Below are 16243 nucleotides of genomic sequence, written 5' to 3' on the forward strand. Positions count from 1 at the left end.
GAGATAAAAATAAGGTTGGATAAATGTGTGTCTGCAGCTCAGATCAACATCTGTTAAGCAAGAAGCTGCCTGTCATTGCGTCTGCTTTGTATGCCATCACTGTTGATCCCTGAGTGCAAGGATTCATGGCATTATCACAGCTTCCTTCTCTAGACCTAAATGCTGGCTTCAACACCATTTGTTTTTTTACTATTATATAGTAGAAAAATTGAATGACACACTGCCCACATACACTGGCTCACGCATTTGTAACCAGCAGTCAGAGCCAAGGGTTGCCTAAATGATACACAGAGTGATGCCTTGGAAATTCACATTCAAATGACAACCTCCCTCTCTTTTCTAAATTACTGTTCTTCCTACTTGCAAATGCATGTAAGGCATCCACACTAGGAAATAAGCTTTTTTGCTATACCAGGGCTGATTGTTCGAGTGAGGACTTTTTTCCTCATCAAATCATCAATTTAAAGAGAAATATATCTCTCTGTGTAGGATTTGGTTCTCTAGAAATATACAGTGAAAATGACATTAAAAGGCTATTAATGACTATTGTTTAATTCTTAGTGGTTTTAGAGTAATTTCTGTAAAATGCTATTACGTTTTTATTGAACTTGCTCAGGTTTTTAACAGATTTTAAGGCTAGAAGGGACTACTGAATCATTGAATCTGACCTCATAAAATAGCATCCAGTTTGTTCTGACTTGAGCCCATTGCATTTTGTTTGAGTAATACACAACTTTCAGTTTCAGCTCATTCATTCTAAGGAATCCCAGGGTAGAATTGCCTTTAAAAAATATGGATGGTATTTACATTTGAATGGGAAAGAAAGGAATCCTGGCTCTCTTCTCCCAAAGAGAAAGAGAAACAAAAAAGAGGAATTATGAGAAATAAAATTCCCATAAAGTACTGCAAAGCAGGAGAGTATTGATTACTGAGATTTCTCCCTGCACTAATTTTAGAGATCTAATTAAGTAACCAACTTTGAACCTTTCTGGTCTCAACACCTCTTGTATGTTTGAGGCATCTACTTCTGTATAAAACAAATTGCATCCCAGAAGTGCCTAGCTTTATTCATTAATTCATGAATGAAGGTGATTAGTTCAGCTACAGACAGCTGCATTTGGGCAGATGTGTCTCGTTCACAATTATTTGATACTTAGCTGTTAAAAGAAACAAAAAATAGAAGACCATTTAGTAGTACTTCTCTGCTTAACATAAAGCTCATAGAATCTTCAATACAGCAAGTATAAAACCCTGGGGTAAGCTGCAAACATAACGTGATGACAGGCATCTCTGCACTGAGTAGAACAGAAAGCCATCATGAGGAATAGAATCATAGAATCACAGAATGGTTTGGGTCGGAAGGGACCTTGAAGATCATCTCATTCCAGCCACACTGCATGGGGGGGAACACCTCCCACTAGATCAGGTTGCTCAAAGCCTCATCCAGCCTGGCCTTCAATGCTTCCAGGGAGTAGGCATCCACAGCTTCCCTGCATAACCTCTTCCAGTATCTCACCACTATCATAGTGAAGAATTCTTCCTAATATCCAATCTAAATCTTCCCTCTTTCAGTTTGAAGCCATTCCCCCTTGTCCTATCACTACATGCTGTTGTAAAAAGTCCCTCCTCAGCTTTCCTTTAGTCCCCTTCAGGTTCTGGAAGGCTGCTATATGGTCTCCCCAGAACCTTCTCTTCTCCAGGCTGAACAACCTCACCTCTCTCAGCCTGTCTTCATAGGAGAGGTGTTCCAGCCCTCTGATCACCTCCACAGCCCTCCTCTTCACTTGATCCAATAGAAAAATCTCCAGGATAAAATAGTTGCTTATTACAGGGCTAGAAGCACCTCACAAGTACTTAAGAGAAAACTGGTAATCCGTCAACAGATTGCTTAAAAACAGTCCTGCAAGGAACAATTATCTCTCAAAGCCTTGCCAGCATTTATGAACGGCCATGAAATGATGCAGTCACAAAATATAGATTAAAACACCAGCAATCCAGCAACAACATGCAGCTCTGCATAGCTTTTATTATCCCCCACCTTTGCTCAAATCACAGCTGCAAGAGTGATGGCTGAGGCCAATAACTGTATCCCCCAAATGGCAATGAGCCACACATCACCATAGAGTATAAAAAATGTCGTAAGTGGCCACATCTTTGTTAAGGAAAACGATGGGGAGAAGAAAAGGGTGAATATACTGGCATCACCACACAGACCAATGTAGCTAATATTTGAAAAATGACTGGACAACCTGGAACTTGAGACACAGAGGTTATGTGCAGCACACTTCAGAAAGTTAGTAGTCACTGTGCAATATTCTTTCTTTGACACTGCATCCCCACAGTATTTAATTTAGGTTTGAATTTCTCATTCACACCAATGCTTTCTTTCATCTCTGACTGGTTATAAGACTCCATTCTAAGCAAGTCCTTATTAGTTATATATGCCATCATTATCTCCCATCTGGGTTGTAACAGTGCATTTTATTTGAATGTGAAGAAATCAGAACTTCAGAGACATCGACTCACTGATTACAGTGTACAAATCATATTACTTTCTCCACTAACTCCACAAAATATTGCATTAAGCTCAAGATTGCAGTGTTTATATTCAAAGTATTCCCTGGACCTCAAAAAAGTTCTGTCACAATGAAACATTACAAGGTAAGAACAAAAGTTATTTGCCTGAGGAAGAACCGCCCTGTGATCAGGCCTCCAGCTCCTCAGTCCCACAGAGCACCCCACTGCCTTCTGCAGTGTGCATTTTACATCTATGTTTTTTACAAAAAACAAAGTTCATGAGCACTCACCCCTCTTCCCCAGGGATGCACTGGAAGAACAAACCCCAAGTGACAAATGTAAGTCATGGTAATAAATACTTTAAGATTCCGATGGCAGTAAAACTGCTACTACAGTGGATTCATCTTAAATATTGCCATCTCTGATAAAATTTGTTATATTCAGATGAAATTACAATAATTCTTCTGCCTTTGCTACATACTATGCAGCTAATATTTTCCTGACTTTTATTGCCATTCTAGCTATGGGATGGACCAGAGAAAGTACATGTAAAGTAATCTCTTCTTCCCATAATGAAATAAAAAGGCAATATATACTGTGACTAACTTGCTTCTATCAGAAGTCATAATTCTTCAGGCAGACACACAAAGGGCAGATTTTGCCCAGCTTACCTCTGCTCAAGAAGGACTCCTCTCCTTTCTCTGTCAGACGACTTCTGAAGTTTATTACTAACTGAAAGATTATATCTGTAATAATATTATTTTTCTACAAGGTAGTGCCCACCAGGAATAACAGATTAAATAGTGTTCTAGCTTAGACAATTGTTAATGCACACCACATGAATTCTTTCCTGCCAGTTTTACAAAAGCTTTTCACATATACGAAACTGGGGTGGGGAGTGGGGGGTAGTGAGAGAGAAAAAATAATTTGCCCTACACAGAAGGATGAATAAAGATGTAAAAATTTTACTGTCTATAGGAAACTGGTACTAGTTGTGAAAAGTGACTTTTGGGAGATGTCAGGGATTTGCAGGATTCTGTGCTCTCCTCACATATTTTGATCACCTTTACGAGAGTGCTAGCTCTGAAGGCTGGATTTCACACCGGTGAGTGAAGAAGGTGAAGGCAGAGCTCTCTGAGTGACTTTGCAATGGGGAGGGCTGTAAGAGGGGGACCTGACAACCCTCAGAACACAGCAGCCATTAACATCACTTCCCAAGCAAGGGAACTGCCAGCACTGCTTCTAAAACCAAACACATCAATGTCAGTGTTGTCCTTGCTAGCTCAGATGCACAGCTTTCAGCTGGTGTATTTATTATTAATTACTATTAAATTTATTTATTTAAGTGTGCTTTGCATAGATAGACACATTGTCAGTCACCAAGGACCTAATATCTAAATTAGTTAGGACAAACAAACACAAGAAGAAACAACACTGTAGCAAAGAGCATGTGAGGGGATTATTAATGAAGAGAGAAAGAGAGAAGTAATTGTTTGAAGTGGTGTCTTTCTTAGGTGAGTCTTCAAAGAGGAACCCATGGATTTTAAAATCAGTCAATATGATCATTACAATAGTTTGGTCAACCATTTTTATGATGCAAAAATCAAGCTTTAGTGTCAAAATGGACACTCACTGAAATATTTCACCTTACAGGTAGGATTCAATGCCAAGTCTTACCACCTATTTCCATGTTGCTTTTTTTTTTTTGCTTCCTGACGAATGCAGGGAAAAGGGGAAAAAAGAAAACCAAAACCAAAACCAAAACAAACTAACAAACAAACCAACAAAAAGAAAATTAAAAAATAGGAGAAAGAGTCTTTCCTGATATAGAAGAAAAGATGCAGCTAGTGAAGCACAAGAAGGAAGAAAACAAGAAAACAAACAGAGCAAGAAGTGAATGGTGAGAATGGGCCATTGAGAGTAAAGTGAACTAAGCACACTCAGGTGAGAAACACACAGGTGTTCCCAGGGTATATGGCCTTACAGGATTGTAGTGAGCTTACTACTAAAAGGGCTGGAGGTAGAAAGCCATTTGCAGAATTAATAATATATGTTTAGAGTAGTTGAATATGATAATTGCATCAGAAGCACCACTAGAGAGGAGAAATGAGTAGGGCATGAAGGCCAATTGAGATCTAAAATGTCTCCAGCTCTTTAATAAAGAAAAGCTTTTATCTATGGTCTTTTTCATTTTTTTTGTCTAGAGAGAACAGACCAGTAATTTATATCATTTATTAGATAAACCAGAATCCATTCTTCAGTGGGTGACTAGAATACATGTTTGAATTCTTCCAAAAATGATAAAGTAGGAGAGGAGGAAAGTACACGGACTCTTAAGCTTTGAGGGTCAGCTACTTCATCCTGGAGCATCATGTGGACATACCTGGCAAAAACAGCTGACAGAGAAATTACTGGAGAGTAAGAGACTTTCCAAAGGTCATTTTCTCAGCTCTGTTACCTCTTAAGTGCACTCTTAAAAGATTTTTTATAATCTTGATTCTGCAGTCCCTTTTGGTGGCCCTCTCAAATTGGCAACCCTTAATTTTCTTTCAGTAATGCTAAAGCTGTGCTTTAGTCAAGGTTCCCTAAAGCCCAAAATACCTCATAAAACACTGGGGTTTCTGGTTGGCTTACATCAGTCTGCAGATGTTTCAGAGTGCATGTGAGCTAAGTGGCCTGTGAAGGGGTTTGTCCAGCTTAACAGTTTTCTTAGGCTTCAGAGAAGGAGCATTTAGGAACAGAAACCAAAGCTAGAAGCCACAGGGCAAATATTTTCAGTGTCTGTTACTCTGTGTGATATTCCTCTGCTTTCAGAAGTATGATTCTTAAAATTGTCTTGTATGGCTTCAATTCAATCTTATAACAAAAAAATAATGTTACCAGGATCCAGTGTCATGGGAAACAAGATTCCCAGTTATAGGGTGTATGCATAACTCCCTCTCCTGCTTTTAGATATAGCTCACTTTTCCTCCTGCAAAGATGACTTGTGGCACCAACAGCAAATTCTGACATGGAAAAATGATGTTGGAGAAGCATTTAATCTCTTTTCACCTGTTTTTTATGAACTCTAAGTCCTAGAAACAAGAACCATACCCATTGTTATTAAATACCCCTACCAGCAATCCTATCTATGTCTTACTGGCAAACCACTTCAGTGTGATTCCTTCAAGCATATTTCTCCCATCCTGAAGTCTCAAGAGCCTTTCTAAGACACATGCTTATCCTTCTTCATTAGGTCTCATTCAAATATATTTGAGACATTGCTCCCAGGTCCAGAACACCTTTCCAGGGCATTGCATATATTTTTCTCTCATGCAGAATTAATATTCTTAATTATCTCCATCAAGAAAAAATAGCAATCTAAAAGAACCCATTGAAAGTGTTATTTGCAAGACAGTCCCATGACTCATGGGACTTCCTTGTAAGGGGGGAAAATAGGAAGAAAGAAGCTTTTATCAGCAAGAATAGAATAATAGAATAATAGAATCATAGAATGGTTAAGGTTGGAAGGGACCTCAAAGATCATCAGGTTCCAACCTTCCTGCTATTAGCAGGGACATCTGACACCAGACCAGGCTTCACAAGGCTTCATCCAACCTGGCCTTGAACACCTCCAGGGAGGGGGCATCCACAACCTCCCTAGGCAACCTATTCCTGTATCCTACTACCCTCATAGTGAAGAATTTCTTCCTGATGTCTAACTTAAATCTGCCCACATTCAATTTAAAACCATTACCCCAGTGGAGATTGGAGACTGTCCAAAAGCAGAACCAAAAGCTGAAGATGCTGTCAGGTCATTTTCCAGGTAGGGTGTTGTCACTGTTTGACTCAGGTGAGACAACAATGCTCTCGATCCCCTCCCCCTCCCACCCAGGTAGGGAAGGAGAGAGAGAAAAAGAGAGAGACTTGGCTGGATTGAAAACTAAACTACACAGCTTTAATTAAACACTAATGATATAAGAAAATATATACAATTATATACAGGTACGTTCAGGTATGTGCAAGCGCCTCTCGCGTCCCCCCACCCCCAGCAACTCCCACCACACTCCCCTGAGCTGAAACAGTTCCAAGAAATCCCGGAGCTGCTGCTGGAGGAAGCAGAGAGTGATGAGGGTCAGGAGAGCTCGAGCCTGGGGGTCAGTGGTGCTGGATGGACAGAGTCCTCCCCAGATGCCGGCCATGGACGGAAGAGAAGGGAAGAAAAAGAATAGCCGGAAGGAAGTTGTCTTCTGTGACCTCTGACCTTCCTCTGAGCTTACCTAGATACATGGAATGGAATAGCTCTGGCCAGTTTTGCTGTCTGTCTAACTCAGCCTCCTGTGGAGGGGTCACAGATCTCCCTATAGTGTCTGAGCCAGCAGAGTGAAGGTGCAACCTTGAAGACCCAGCAGTTAGAAAAACATTCCAGTGTTCGTTATCAGCCTAGCTAGAACAGAATGTTGCTAGTTAAAAGAAAGCTCACTGAAGAAAAAAAAAAAAACAGTAAAAAGGGAAATTGGCTTCATCCTGGCTCAAACCAGGACAGGTGTAAACGCATTTAATAGACCATAGCTTTATCCTTTGAGAAGATATAATCATAGAGAAATTTTCTGCCTGGGATGTGATGCCCAGAGAAAGGATTTTCATTTGTAGAGTGCACAGAATTCCTGAGTAGAAGTGCCTTGTGTAGCTTCTCCTATTCCACTCTCACGTTACCTCCAGCACAACAATATGGCCATAGTATTGACAACAGACCCCAGTGAGATCTGCTTGGCAAGTGTTACTTGCCAGGGGACTAGTGGCTCTTCAGCTCTTATTTTAGCCCCTATCTGCTGTTCCCATGTCTCCTACTTCTTCTCAGTGTTGGGAAGTCACATATTCCTAAAAAGAGGAGTATCTTCTCTCTTGTTTTCACCTCAACATGACCAGCTCTATCCTCTGACCTAAAGGTGATGAAGGGCAGGCTCTGGACCTTGGCAAACAAGGCCTGCTAGACTGCTTGTGGACTCAAGGCATTCACTCTGCCTCAAAAAATGATTGCATCATGTCACATGGATGCACCCCTTTAATTCAGGACCTGCCTGGGATATCTATCACTTGTCTGAGTCATGTTGTAATCCTGGGTCCACCGTGACACACATGGACTGGGATCCTATTTGAAATGGAGTTTTGAAAGATAATAGTCACACTCAGCTCTCAAATGTATAGCTCTGCATAGAAAATTAAATAACATATTTTTGAAAAAGCTATTACATATCACTAAATAGGGCATAGATCACTGTTTTCTAGTATACTTTTAAGTAACATTCAAATGTGAGCCTCCAAATGCATTAAATAGCTTAATTTTATATATCTGGACACCATTTTGCTGTGTCTCACACACACACTTTTAACTATAGATTGTGCATCACACTTCATACTGTGTATGACCAACGTCTGTAGAGTAGCTGATTTTTCAGGGTATCCATGGTGTGACCATGTACATTAGGTGAATAGAAACAGACCACACACAGAAAAATACTGGATGTAAAAGCTAGATCATAAAAATAGGAGTTCAGGGTTCTAAAACCGAGCAGCCCCAAACCTGCCTGAGCAGATGCTTAGCTTGGAGCAGAAGCATAATTCAGTGGGTCTTTGTGCCTACACAGATACTGGTGAATAAAGTGAAACACAGCCTGTCTTCTGGTCCTGAGGCCAATAATTACTGCATGGCACGTATCAACACAGCGTAACTCTCTTCTGCATAAAGCATCAGCTACAGTCAAACCCTGATAATGTGTCTAAGGGAGCACTTGGTGTCCTGTGTCAAAGTTCTGCCAAGGACTGTGCTGACCATGTAACTGCCAGCAGACCCCAAAATATTGCTCAGGCCTCTACTCTAGCCTTAAGTCTTCTCCTAAAATGAGCTATAAACTAATGTAGCCTATAGACACGACCACGGAAATTATGCAGGTTCTCAATGCAATGATGGATGTGCAAACCCATGGAGCTGCTCACCATAGATCTTACAGACCTCCACAAGCAACTGCAAGAACCCCATGTACTGCCACAGAGATTCATTTAAGAACTTAATTATGCTTTGTTTCTGTGCTTGGTAGTGGTTAGGTCTGTTTTCAGGAGGGAAAATACATTGTCCTGAATATTTAATGTTTTAAATTTATTTTCATTTCTGTAATTAATTGTAGGTGCCTCTTCATTTATATGTAACTAAAGAGGGGGGGAAAGGACATTAATTTCTGAATAAACTAACAAGAGTTATTGTTTTAGTTTCAAAAACAAGGGCGTCTGACATAGACTGATTAGGTTTAAAAAATGCAATAAAAGGTGAAAAACTCCAAACAGCAATAATGGAGTTTTTCTGAAAATCACAACTTGCAGTAAAATCTATTTTTACTGAAACAAAAAGTTACGAGAAGAAAACACACCAAAAAATAGTCTGAAGGCCATTTCTCTAAGAAATTTGATTCTAACATCAAAACTGTCTTCTTCACAGACAAAAATCTGTCTTTAAAACATCTGCAGAGGAGTTACAGAAATAAATCAACTAGAGCCAGGAGTTATATAGTCAGTACCACAGTACCACCTTGTGGGGAAACAGAAGTGGGCTCGCTATTTACTTCTTCCACTGCACAGTTTCGGGAAATCCTCATCATAGAAACACAAAATCCTAACTAAGACAAATTAAACAGACTCAGACACCAGCAACGGATGCTCTGCATGATTTCTCCCAGTGTGAAATTACTTTTTTTGAAGAATTCATGCTCCAGACAAAATCCTTCAGAAGTCTAATATGAAAACTTCCTGGAAGAAAAATGCCTCCTTTTACATTTGCTTGCATTCCTGTCCTGACTTCCATTTGTTGCAAATTTATTTTTCTTGTAACACTGAATCAAGAGAACAATTGCAGCAGGCATGTCAAATTCCACCCCCACAAAATGCTTCATGAAGTTAAAGGCTATGACATAAACAAACTAATGCCAAGATCCTTGAGACAACTTTTTTAATTGCTTTTCTGTAACTGATACAGAGATTAGAGACAGTAATATTCCTCAGTAAATTTGAAAAAATAAGGTTATCAAATCCTCAGATGCCCACAGGGAACTATCACCTGCTTTTCTCCATTTCTTTCACATGGTGAAAGAAATGTGTATGATTAAGTAATTACTGGCTGTCAGAAGAAACAGTCGCCCAGCCATCAGATTTTAAGAGCTCTATTAAATGTAATTTTCAGACTTTCAAATATAACTTCTCAGAGGCATCTCTGAATTTAATGCCCCTAATAAAGCACAGCAACTACCTCTTGCTTTCCAAAGTGGTTTGACTGTTGGCCAAATGAACAGGCAGGCTTTCCTCTTTATTTTGTCAATGGGCAACACTCTTTCATCTTGGGGTATTCTCTGCTGGAGATCAACAGTTCAGTCAAATTGGGACAAACTGTGTCAATTGTCTTTAATATAATAGTCTTTAACACAATGTTGTCAGCGGGGGAGGGAAGTATTGTTTTGGGATATTTTTGCTTAGTTGTTTATTATTCTTTTGTGATACAAAAATAACAGTTTTAACCTAGTTGCATTCATGCTTTTGAAAACCTCCCATTAATGAAACCAGTGCAGGAACAAGCCCACTAGAAACAAAACAAAATTGTATTCAGGTTTATGCTTCATACAAAGCTAGGCTGTGAATTTAGAAGCTTAGAGTTTGGGGGCTGATCCACCTGCAGCTATATTCTAATTAAAGACTGACACTAGTTTTAGCTGAGTTGGTGTCAGATGCCGATGATGGGACTCCTCTCACCTCACTTTAAGTAACCAGAAATGAGGTAAGCAGTCCAGTTGTCCACAAATACCTGTGTAGTGTCATCTCAGATTCTTCGGGCTATGCTTCCTGGACCTTCAGCTCATGACCTACATCACATTTGCCAGTCCCATGTGAAGGTCTCAGAAATCTCTGGGGGCCTCCAGAGTCACTAGACGGCTTTGGGTGGGAAGATTAATCAAGCCCTAGGTGTCTAACTGAATTTGTCATACAGGCTCTGTGTAGAAAAGTAGAGAAGAGGCATCTCCAAACTGCAATTCATCACTTCCTAACATATATAACAGATGGGAAGAAATACCTTCTAAAGGTGCCTGTCTCTTCTTACTGACCAAAGAAGGCCCCTGGAAACCAGATGTCTAACTCTCAGATTATCACATTCTGCATGTAGTGATAGGACATGGGGGAACAGTTTCAAACTGAAAGAGGGTAGATTTAAATTAGATATTAGGAAGAAATTCATTACTATGAAGATGGTGAAACACTAGAGCAAGTGGCCAAGAGAAGTTGTGGATGCCCCCTCCCTGGAAGCCTTCAAGGCCAGGTTGAGCAACCTGGTCCAGTGGAAAGTGTCCCTGCCCATGGCAGCAGTGTTTGAATTACATGATCCCTTGCAACACAAATAATTCTATGATTCTATGCTGAGATGAATCTGAAGCCCAGTGTACAAATTACAGACTTTCTTCCTATTTCTGCATCCTCATAAGACACCCCACATTGCACACTGTACGTACCATTTGGAGACTATGATCTGAATGATAATGCATACATTGTGCCACAAGCCCCACAGAGGAAGGATACTGAACAGTCAGCTCAGGTCCCATCATCAGTGAGGGCAGTGAGGACAGCTTTATTCAACAGCAGTAGCAGCAACTGCAGTCTGATTTCCAGGCAGAGTTCATAACGAGGAGCAATTCTTCCGCACCCACCTGCTGTTTTAGAATCCTATGCTTTATGGACCCACTTTCCCTGTTTTCTTCCCAATGCCAGCAGCACCCCTCCTCTCCATACACAAATTTCGCTTGGCAGACAGACTTGAAAAACCAACGGGTGTGGCGTACTCCCTCTCGCTGTGCTCTCAGCCTCCACAAACCAACACCTCAAAGTCATGGCCTCCCCAAACCTCCCCAGTTCAATCCCTTCATCCCCAGTCCATCCCCAGTCTCCCCCAGGGTGGATGTGTTACACATCTCAGGAGGAGATACCATTTTACAAAATGCAGAGCTATGGCTGCTGCCATCAGCTGGCACAGTTACCTTGGTGTGCCTGCTGTGCCACCAGCTGTATTTGCTCCACAGCCTGGGAGGTCAAGAGACCCAAAGAAAAAATGCGTAAGTCTCAAAGTTACCACTTCAGACTGGCTGTGAATCTAAACATCAGATATGTTTGGAGTTTTCCCCCACAATCATGAGAGCTATGTATTTATTTTTTTTTTTACAAAAAATTCCTATTCCTTCCTCTTCACAAGTAGGGACCAACTGACACAGATTTACACTCCCAAGATGGCACAGGCCTTCATGTCTTGTCAAAGTAAATTAATTACATATAAAGAAGACATTTTTTACAATGAAGGTGGTGAAACACTGGAACAGGTTGCCCAGGGAGGTGGTAGATGCCCGATCTCTGGAAACATTCAAGGTCAGGTTGGATGGAGCTTTGAGCAACCTGTTTTAGTTGAAGATGTCCCTGATCAATGCAGGGGGATTGGACTAGGTGACCTCTAGAGCTCCCTTCTAACCCAAATGCTTTTATGATGATTCTATGACAATTCTATAGCAATTCTGTGAATTAGTCAATTAAGTGGCTTTGAGAATTCAGTCCACCTGACTTCAGAAGGAGGTGATATGGGCAGGGGTATTTCTTTGCATTTCAGTACAGACCAAAATGAGACACAAGAGAAGAGCTGCAGAGCCCCATGTAGCCACAGCACTGGTGAAGGAGCTTTGCAGCTGTGCCTCCACTCCTCTAACACAAAACACAAGGCAGTAAAAGCTTCTCAACTTGACAAATTGGCCACTGATCTGAAACATTTGCATGCTGTTATTTTCAGCTTTTTTAATGCTTATCTTTAATGTCTTGGTTTAGGACTTTAGCAAGAAAGATCAAACCAAATACGGTGCCGAACTGACCAAGAGTCAGATGGAAGGGAAGCAAGTATCAGTGCTACAAGCCCTTCTTATCTAATAGTTCAGTTGCTGTGCAACAGACCACCATTCAAATCCTTCCTCTGCCTGAGGGGATTCAAACATTCATCTTGCATTTATCTTCCAAAGATGTCGTTAAATATCACTTTTAGAGCATTATTAATTGAACATTCTGCATCCTCTCTTGTTCTACTTTGCATAAAATACTTAAAAATCAATTGAGTAAAAAAGAAACAATGCTTAGGACTCCTTCCCTTGCTCCAGTAAACAGTGGGTCACAAGGAGTCAAAAAGCATCAAGGGGAGTGACAGAGAGCATCTCCCACATAAAAGATTCAGCGTCTTTGGGCACGGATTCTCCACTAGAAAGCATCATCTATAGGTTAAAATTATCCCATATTTTAAAGAAATTGAGCCTTGTTGCAGGTAGTAAATTTATGAAGTAGTAGGTATAAAAGAACAACGACTTTACATTCAGCAGCTTGACCTACGCTGAGAATAAACTCTCTGAAGTGTCATTAACATCTAACCTGCCAGTCTGATACCAAGAGATACATACATTTATGCTGACTGAGAAATTATATGCTTAGATACTAGAACTTGTTAATGTCATGTAAAAAATTAGGCCTTAGCAAATTAATCAGCTCAGTACATCTATTACATTGATCTGGCTGTTATGGCTACAGTAATGGCCTGAAGAACCATTGCCTTTATAAAAGTTACTGACAATGTCAAGTACAACCTAACTGGAAGTTTCTAGGGAGGACAGGAAAATTGCTGGTGATTTGTCCCTTCCAGGTTTAGTGGGACTTTATCTGATCAATTTAATTGCGAGCACCACGTGTCTTGTGCTCCCAGTAAATCAGAAGAAAATGTCCATATTTAATTACTAAACAAGTGATACAATGATATAAAGTGCTTACTTCCTTCTGTGATTGTATTTGTCTTATTCTTTCACTGGTACAAACACGTTATCTGGATTGCATATTATTTTGACTGACCAATTTTAAGATACTTTGAAAGATATACCATCCTAATGACATATGGTAAAGCATGTTAACAAAAACTCTCTAAAAGAGCCAGATCCTTGTGTTTTTCTTGTACCTTCCAAAACACTGATTTCCAGCATACTGGTTATACAACATGTGACTTCAGATATCAATTAGAAATATATTCTAGAAACATAAAACAGCCCAGGTTGGAAGGGACCTTGAAAGATGATCTGGTCCAACCTCATGTGGGTAAGGGAGGGTAGATATGATTATCTAACATCCTGTTCAATCACATCTTGAAAACCTTCAGTGATGGGAACCCCTCTGGTGAGCTTTTCCCAGTTGATGATTGTTCTCACTGTAAAAAAAAATAATTTATTGTATCAAGATGAAACATCTCTGGGTGCAACTTACATCCATTGCCCCTTGCCTTCTCCATGTTCCTCTTTAAGACAAGAGAGCCTTTATTCTCTTTTTAGCTGCCCTTCAAGTACTGGAATACTGTGATGAGGTCCTCTCCTAAGCCTCTTCTCCAGGGAGAAAAAGACCACACTCCTTCAGACTTTCCTCATAGGGCAGGTTTTCCACTTGACATACAGCTCCACATGTTCCTTGCTTCTGTCAGTTCTGCCTGTTAGGAAACCAGAAGCTAAACATACAGAGCATCTATTCCTGTTTGTCATTTAAATAGCAGAATAGATCTTCTAGGATGGAAAGATTTTGAAGACAAATTCTTCATCCACAGAAGCCTCAGTGTGCATGCACTCAGGCTACATTAGTCTTTATCCTCGTTACATGATGAAAGTCATTAACAGTCTCCCCTCCTACTTCCAACCCATTGCTCCAGTGTTCTGCAGTACTCCACCCACTGGTGTGTCTTGTGTGAAGCTTTAGAAGATGAAAAAGAGATTCATCTTCCTTCTCTAAGAAATAAAAAAAAGAAAAATCCTCCTTTCCTCCAAACTTCACCTCATACTTCAGAATGAGGCCTTACTCACATATTTCTATCAATTCTCTGCTAAAGATCACTGAAGAATTGATTATTTGCACTTTTAATAGCACTTGTTTGGTCAAGATATGATTGGTAGATACCTCCTTAGTCAATGAATACAGTAATCCACTCTCAGAGATAGTTTTAACAATTATTTTTCTGATCAGGCACCATCCAGTGAAGCAACTTTTGCTCTGATGACAAGAAACCTTCAATCTGCATGCATGAACAGGATTCTTGTGCCAAAAGAAGTTTCCTTTTGCTTAAACATCACTTTTCCATCCATACTGTTTACTTCCCCAATACATTTATGTTTCCAGTTCTTTAAAAAGAAGCAACATAAATCCTCTCTGTCTTTGTTTTGCAGGATTAAACATGCTAAGTTTTTTTATTTTCCCTTCTGAGGCAAGCTTATCTTGACCATCTTTGCAGCTATTCTCTGCAACTAATTAGGTCTCAATTTTTCTTGGAAAGCGGATAATCAACACTGTAGAGTCTTTCAGATGAGGTCTGCATAACCTTGTATATCTTTATTGGATATATCATACAGGATACATAAGCTTGCACTTTTTTCTAGGCACATTATCTAAAAGACTCATACTACTCCTAAAACCAGTTAAAACATGCAAGTCGTATTCTTCTTACTCTCTTCCCAACAAGTCTGTTATAGGACAACAAGATGTTTTAAGTTCTCAAATTAATTCAGGAACTTGCACTCTAATATTTGAAATATTACCAACTTTATTTCTCTTGTCCTTGGAGTCTTTTAATTTTTCCCATTTGATATGCTGACCCTCCTCTCCATTAGTGATGCCATCTAAATTTGATTCATCAGAATCACTGTCAATCTCCTAATTCTCTTAGCAACATCATTAAATAAATTAACAATGCTGCTCTCAAAATTGAAACTTAAAAAAAAAGTCTTTGTAACTTCATTCCAATACTTCCTTTTTGATAGTCCTCACTGTCTTCTGACTACTCCCTACTCTCCTTACTCACTTTCAGTTCCTTTAATGATTCTTGTCATGTCCAGCTTCATAATTTCCCACAAGACAATATATCAAATACAATCAAGACAGAATAGTTCTATCCATTCACTTTGCCTAAAAATATCACAGAATTTACAAAAAAATGACTTTTCGTTAATCTGAGATAATCTAACTTTGATTAAAAAGATGTGACATTTCATTCCATTTACTTCCATGCTCTGTACTATTCTCTCCTTCACATTTTATGTTAAGGCCTACTGCAAGCAGACCAACACATACGCAGATGCCTGGATCATTTTTTAACCTTTTCAAACTACCTTTGCTACTTCATAGTTATCTGGTAACATTTCCACCTTTTTCTGACACATCTTCTATCAGAAATTTCAAGTACATGTCTTTCAGACCTCTCGGTTGAAGATCAGACAATCCAGTGCCATTAGCGCTCTCCTTCTGTGCTAAATTTTTTAGTATCTCCCCCCACTACCCACTTTGTCAGCCAAGCCCAGTTGCTCCTAACTGCAATGGAGGAAGCATGTCAGTTGGGTTACAGGACTACATCTATATTACCTCTCACCTTTACTTTGCCCTCACTGCACAGTGCCTACATTACACCTCTTTCCTAGCTCCCTTGGTGCGATATCTAACATGCCTCAGATTAGGAGGCAAAATACAGTTCAGAAACAATTCTGACCATCTGAGTTCCTGTAACACTCATACAAGAGAACTTCTTTTTCCTTTTACCATAGTGAATACAACACCTTGCATACAGTTGTGTTTGGTATTTAGCAAAGCAGCTCATGCATTTATTTTTACGAGGCGC

Source organism: Apus apus, chromosome 3 (assembly GCF_020740795.1).
Source record: "Apus apus isolate bApuApu2 chromosome 3, bApuApu2.pri.cur, whole genome shotgun sequence".
Lineage (NCBI taxonomy): Eukaryota > Metazoa > Chordata > Aves > Apodiformes > Apodidae > Apus > Apus apus.